Source organism: Choloepus didactylus, chromosome 17 (genome assembly GCF_015220235.1).
Source record: "Choloepus didactylus isolate mChoDid1 chromosome 17, mChoDid1.pri, whole genome shotgun sequence".
Classification (NCBI taxonomy): domain Eukaryota; kingdom Metazoa; phylum Chordata; class Mammalia; order Pilosa; family Megalonychidae; genus Choloepus; species Choloepus didactylus.
The window spans coordinates 9,268,175-9,275,894 of NC_051323.1; positions in this window are offsets into that span (position 1 = coordinate 9,268,175).

Below are 7,720 nucleotides of genomic sequence, written 5' to 3' on the forward strand. Positions count from 1 at the left end.
TCATACCAGTTTTGTCTCTTTAGATCACTACATATGAATGTTTGTTTAATTAGATACTCATCTTTAGTGATGAGTACCAAACTATTGATCTTCATGAAGATGACAAATTAAAATTAAAAAAGCACTGGCTTAATATTTATGTTCCCCTCACCCCCAGGAAGGATGTTTTTGTGTTTATCAGAATTTTTATCTATTAAATGAATTTCCTGTGTTTTTGATCATTTTCTGGTGTTTTGTTTCCTTATTTATTTGTAGATATACTTTGTGGATAATGACAATCTTTGTTTAATAGCATGTGAAATAAAATTACACTAAGTCCCAATTATTACAATGTAGGGTTAATTTAAAATGTGGCTTAAATCATAGACTACAAATTCCAATAGTGTTTATTAAAAATAGTATTGCTTTTTAAAATTATGAGTATGTATGTGTATGGTGTGTATATGGGTGTATATTTACAAAGAAAATTCTTAAAGTAATATTAAGCAATTTTGTACCATAGCATGAAATTGAGTTTTTCTCTAGAGAAATTACTAAGAAAAATAAAAATGTGACAAAAGCTCTCTTCAGATAATTAAATAGTTATTATTCATGGATAGCAATTGCAATGCTTAGTCTGTGTATATTTGCTATAGGAAACTGCATTTGTTCAAATATTTGTTATACAAAATAACCTTTTGCACTTATGGTAGTATATTATTTGGCATTATAAATTTAGTTTATTGATTCTGTAATTTTATGCTATTATTTTGCTTATTTTGTTATAATTATACCAAGCAATGTAAATATGTACTTTTCACAGGTACCTATTGGTCTGGAAAACATTTATTATTTTCCTCCTTCCATACGTTTTTGCATGGAAATAATGTGATATATCCCATCATTATTTTTTAATATGCAATATTTTGTTTCACAACATGTATTGCTAGTAAATATCTTTTGTCCCTCTTCATTTGTCTTGTGCTTTTAGATCAATTTTTGCATGTATAAAAGTACCTATGTAGTTACATTAATTCAAATGATCTCTCCAATTTCTTTCATAACTTTATCATTTGAAAGAATTTGCTTACTCCAAGACCAGTCAGATATTTTCTTATTATGTACTAGACTTCTCATGATTGAAAACAAAGAACAAAAGAGTCCTTATTCCATCTCATATTAAGTTTGGTTATTAAATTACAAGTCCTTCTTATTTTTAATTTCCTTCCAAAATATATTGGATGGTTCACTACATTCACATTCAAGTTTAATGCCTGTTCCTCAGTATTTTAATTATCATAACTTTTCTGATGATAGAAGTCCTTGCTGGAAACTTCTTTTGCAAATTATTCCTGACTTCTCAAATCAATTTGTTCATTATATTTTTACACACATGGACATACACACACCAACCACTACCACTACCACCCCTAATAAAATAAAAGTGTAGTAAAACCCTTGGGTTTTCCTTCAGGATTCTTGACATGTATTAATTCTTATAACTTTTCATTGAATGGTCTAACTAAATTCTATGCAGGAAGGAAATATCTACAAAAAAGTAAGTTACTTAAGTCCTAAATTGTTGTCCAGTTCCTTTATCTTTGTACCCATATCTTGGACAGATAGTACACCTTAAATAAATGTGTGATAAAAGATGAATCTTTTCTTTTTTTTTCACAATTGCCTATTCAAGTATGAACTGCAGACTAATTTTTGTTGGCTGACGTATGGGATCGTAGCCAGGTCTAACTTTTTCAGTCATTTTTAGATTAAAGTAAAAATAAAAACAAAACCTTATAAAGACCTTATAGTGCCTTTTAGTCATAAGAGAAGACACAATTCCAGAATAATAGACAAAACTTAGCTCAGAATTTTAGCTATAAACCTTCTCTCAGCTTGTGTCTGCCTTGGAGTGAGAAATATGCCATGTTAAACGGGGAATATAAGGTATATAATTGATTTATTTTGTTCTTTACTTTGCTTTAATATTTCTTTTTCTGCTCCATAGATTGGTTTTCTGACAGTTCCTCAGTTGGGCTTGGAGGAGAATGGCTATCAAAGAGATATAGTCTAACATGATTACTGCAGCTGTGATTTGGTCTTTTTGTTCATTGGATGTGTAAATATATAAAACTTGCATTTTCTATTCCAGGAAATTTGTAGTTTTGTTGTTGTTGTTGTTTTTCTGAGTTTCCCTGGTGGAAATTTCTAACTTCCATTCATTTGACTGTCTCTTCTTGACCTGGCTACATATGATTCTTCCCTCATTTTTTTTTTAGATATTTCCCTGCTCATCCCCTCCAGGAAGTCCCATTCAATGGTATTTAGGATAGCCTGAGCGCAGCTCTCTTGATGGAATTTCTCATACATTCTCCCCAAAATAAGAGTATTCACCCCACCTCTGGAAGTACTCTTTATTTCCAATTCTGTCCTCCTCTCTTCTCTACCTCCTCAAGCCAATTGCCACAATCTCTTCCCTCTCGGTTGTTTACATGTGGATCAGACATCAGTTTACTGTATTCCCCACACTCCAGCTTTCTAAAACGCCCCTTCACTATTTCACTAGAATGGTACAGAGGGAAAATGACTCCGTACACCAGCAATGTTCTCTAAAGGAAGTTCTTCGTTTCTTAATTCTTACCACTTCAAAGCCATCCCCAAATGAGGAGAAACCTGGACACAATTAATATGTTTTCAACTTTTGGGTCATCAGCTATAAGAAGAATTGACATCATGGAGACATTCTATTTTCCCTGAAAGAATTATCAAACATGTCATGATCTCCCTTATTAAAAGAGACTTATCTTTCAGGAACATTTTAGTTTTTCTTTTTTTTTTTTTAATTCAATACAAATGTGCTTTCCAAGGTCATCCCTAAATATTCTATATTTTAATCCTTGTGAATAACTATTTCTTACAAATGATCCAATGGGTTAATCATGTACAGTATATGGGAATCAAATTAGGTTTATTAATGAAGTTGTTTACCATGTATTTGAAACCAAATCAAATTTCTTGAAATCTATTGTCAAGAAGCTAAGTCAAAGTTGAGTTTTTACTAATCACTGTGATTGAAAACTTATCTCTTTTTTTGAAATTTATATAATAATGTTAACAAAATATTATGTAAAATGTTAATTACTAATGATGTTGACAGTTTTTCACTCTTTTGTCAACATCAAACTATGAAGGCTTATTTAGGCAAAGGCTATATTTGTCATTTTATTAAGGTCTCTTTTTATCTCTCTTCAGTACATAACTAATAATTAATGCAATTGATATCTAATAATATCTGAATAAAACTGTTATTGGTGGATTATTTGTGCTATAAAGATGTGCACTTTTGTTTTTTAATTATTTGAATATTGCTGACACAATGGAAAATAGCTGAAATGTACTCTGAGCTGGCCAACATTCTGAGATATTTTATTTGTAATAGAATTCAGCTAATTTTTCTAATTTTACTTTTTCAGATGTTAGATCATATAACCACCTCACAAGACTATTTTGTGTCCTTTCCATTATACTTATTCATCTTAATCCTGTCATATTTTTTCCAAAAAAAAAGGGAGGCAATATGAACAGCTGTGAACAAAAAGTGGGCAATTTAACTCAGAGTTGATAGAATTACAAAGTCCGTGATTTAATATTTGATGCATATATTATTTAATATTTTCCAATAATTACCTATTAAAACATATTTTATTAGATAATTTTATTGAATGGTATTTAAAAAACATTTATTTTCTTTTTCAAATGGTCATATTTCCAATGATCTCTTAAGGTACAGGTATGAGTAAAATCTTTTTAGCAACCTTTCCTAGATATTGAAAAGCATATACTAACCTTCCCATATTTTGTAGGCATTTTAATATTTATCCATCCTAGTTTGGTTAGATGGTAGAGAAAGATGGCAACTGAGTTAATTCATATAATTCATATATCATCTACCAAAATAAAAGAGGAATAGGGTTGCAATCACTACTCAGAACCTTAAAATTATATATGGTCCTTCAGAGACTTACATACTTTCCTTCAAATAAGAGTAGGAAATTGATAGTATTATAACTTTAATGCTATGATTTAAATTATTTTATATATAATTTCATTTAAAATATCTAAAACATGAAGAAGGGAGGGTCAAGATGGTGGCACAGGGAAGTGTGGGACTTATTAGGGCAGCTGGTAAATAGCCAAGAACTGTCTGGAACAACTGTTTGGAGGACTTCTGAGGCCAAATGCACATTGTACACCAACCAGGAACAATTTGAAGGGCCAAGATGGATAAAGTACAGCACAAAAATGTAAGTAAATTCCTCCATACTGTGGAGGCTGGTGAGCCTCCTCCCCTGGCATGACAGGCTGACACAGAGCCTCTCCCTGGTGGGAAACAGCAACCCTCTCTGGTAGGAGCAAGGTGAGGGGAGCTCAACAACAATCCAATTGTGGATTTGATTATCAAATTTGGACTGCTGAATATCAGTTGCAAACACAGATAAATCTACAATGCAAAAAAGAATACCCCACTCCAAGCAGGGAGAAGACAGGCTGACAAAAAAAAATAATAATAAATAAATAAAAATAATTATAATAATAAAAACCAAAGACTTCTGGAGTTGGCCAAGCCCAGAATACTGGAAAAGGGCTGTGCCCCAAGAAAAGGGGCACATAGAGCTGGCTCTGGACTGGCAATCCCAGGGGGCTCGAGACCTGCTTTGAGAATAGTTTTTTTTTTTTTCTTTTTTTTTCTAAGCAGCCCCTTAAAGCAAGCAGCAGGCATTCCCATTTTCAGCCCTGCCCCAGAGAAGGGTGGAAGTATGGCTGACTGATGGACAAAGTAAATAATCAGGAGGAGGAGATAGTTCCCTAAAGGGTATATCTTCCCTAAGAAAAGGGAGGGACAGGGCCCAGTGCAAGAGGCAGCTCTCATTCAAATAATTTAGACACCATGGGCTGGGATATCAGTAATAGTCTCAACCTACAAAAAACAGAACCCAGACTGTCTCAAACACACTCCCAACAGGGGTGGAAATGGGGCTTCTTGAGAGTCTTGTAACTTTTCCAGCTTGCAGAGAACAGGGAGCTGAAAGGTAGCTCCTCTGCAACCCTCACTCCCTCCCAAAAAAAGAGAGGGGGTCAATGCCCAGCACAGCTATACTAATATCTGACAAATCAGATTTCAATGTAAAACAATTGAAAGAGACAAAGAAGGACACTATGCATTAATAAAAGAGACCATTCATCAAGAAGACATAATAATCATAAATATTTGTGAGTGCCCCAAAATACATGAGGCACACACTGACAACACTCAAGGGTGAAATGGACACTCCTATAATAATAGTTGGAGACTTCAATACAAAGCTATCATCAATACATAGAACATCTAGGCAGAGAATCAATAAGGAAACAGAGATCTTGAATAATATGATAAATGAGCTAGACTTAACAGATGCTTACAAAACATTGCACTCCACAACAGCAGAATATACATTTTTCTCAAGGGCTCATGTATCATTGTCCAGGATAGACCATATTTTGGGTCACAAAGGAGGTCTTAATAAGCATAAAAAGATTGAAGTTATACAAAACACTCCAATCATAATGGATTGAAGTTGGAAATCAGCAATAGGTGGAGGGTTGTAAAATTCACAAATATACAGAGGCTAAACAACATACTCTAAAACAACTAGTGTATCAAGGAAGAAATTACAAGACAAATCAGGAAATGCCTTGAGGCAAATGAAAATGAGAACACAATATATCAAAACTTATGGATGCAGTGAAGGCAGTGCTGAGAGGAAAATGTATTGCCCTAAATGCCTATATTAACAAAGAAGAAAGAGTAAAACTAAAGGACTTAACTGCTAACATAGAGGAACTAGAGAAAGAACAGCAAACTAATGCTTAAACAAATAGAAGGAAAGAAAGAACAAAGGTTATAGCAGAAATATACGAAGTTGAGAACATGAAAACATTAGAAAGAGTCAACATAACCAGAAGTTGGTTCTTTGAGAAAATCAATAAAATTGATGGACCCTTAGCTAGGCTGACAAAGAAAAAAAAACAGAGTATGGAAATAAATAAAATCAGAATGGGAAGGGGGGGAATAACTCCTGACCCACAGAAATAAAAGAGATAATGAGAGGATACTATGAGCAACTATATGCTAACAAACAAGAAAACTTAGATGAAATGGGAAATTTCCTAGAAAAGTGTGAAAAAATAACTTGATGTGAGAAGAAATAAGAAGACCTCAACAAACCAATCACAAGTAAAGAGATTGATTCAGTCATCAAAAACCTACCTAAAAAAAGAAAAGCCCAGAACCAGAGGCTGATCTGGTTAGGACTAAGGTAAATCAGAATAGAAGGTAAAGGACGCTATTGTCTGTATTTTCAAACTTCCACTTCTATGTGAGACCAAAGCAAGAGATGTATATTTTGTCCAAAATGGAAAATTTTTGTAGTACATGATCTGATTTAACCTGTCTCGTCTGTTTACTTAAACAACCTAATTACATGGAGCCTAGAATTGGGAATGAGATCTTGTTGATCTGTTCAGGTTATTATAATACCCAATATATTCCAGCGTATTTGGGACAGAAAATATAAAAAGCATTTGCCAAGTCCCTTGAGGGACTAGAGAAAAAGTGTGGAAATATTAAAGTTCCCCTATTGGGAAATTCCTGATATTCTCTCAAGTATTAGGGACTCCCAATTTAATAAGCCAAACTCTTGATCTTGAGGCTTGCCTTTATGAAATTTATATCTGTAATGGTGAATCTAAGCCTATTTTTGGTTATGCCTAGGAGTCACCCCTAGAGAACCTCTTTTGTTGCTCAGATGTGGCCCTCTCTCTCTCTAAGCCAATTCTACAAGTGAGCTCACTGTCCTTCCCCCTGCATGGAACATGATTCCTAGTGGTGTAATTCCCTCTGGCAATATAAGCTATGACTCCCAGGGATGAGCCTGGCCCTAGCATTGTGGGGATGACAATGCCTTCTTTTGCAAAGCCCCAATTACTTATTGAGATAATTTTAAGTACAGAAGTAACAAGGACAAAAAAAAAAAAAAAAAAAAAAAAAAAAAGAACCCAACAGTCCTGTTAATGGTTCAGAGCATAAGGATTTGAAATTTTGATACTTATTTGATCTTAGGAATTGATACTTATTTGAGTATCACAAGGTGCTGTTTTGTTTTCTTGTATTAAATGTTGATGTTGAAAAGTCTGATCTCAATATTATTTTTTTCCCTTTTAAATGACCAGATCCCCAAAGGATGTTTAGACAATAATATGTATCTTTGTGCATTTTTTTTTAATTGTATGGTATTCCCTTTAATACATGGATTCAGTCATTCTAACTTTCTGGAATATTTTATGATTTTACCCAAATAGTTTTTGTCATACCTTGTGTGTGTATATATATATGTGTGTGTGTGTGTGTATCCTTTGGTTGTTTTTTCTGTGTATCATTTTATTTCAATTCCATTTATTTTTCACTCTTCCTTTTTTTTTTTATTTTCTCCTTTCTCTTCTCCAGTTCCTTATGAGCTTCTGATAATTGTTTCTTTGTTGGGTTCACTTTGGCTATCATCTTTTGTTTCTATTTCTTCTATTTGTTTTGTTTTCTCCATTGAAATTTTGCCCACATTCCTAAATTTTTTAACTCATTTTGAAATATTAGGTTTAGTCTCTTGGCATGGATTCTTTTCAGAAGGAATACTTTAATCTGTTTCCG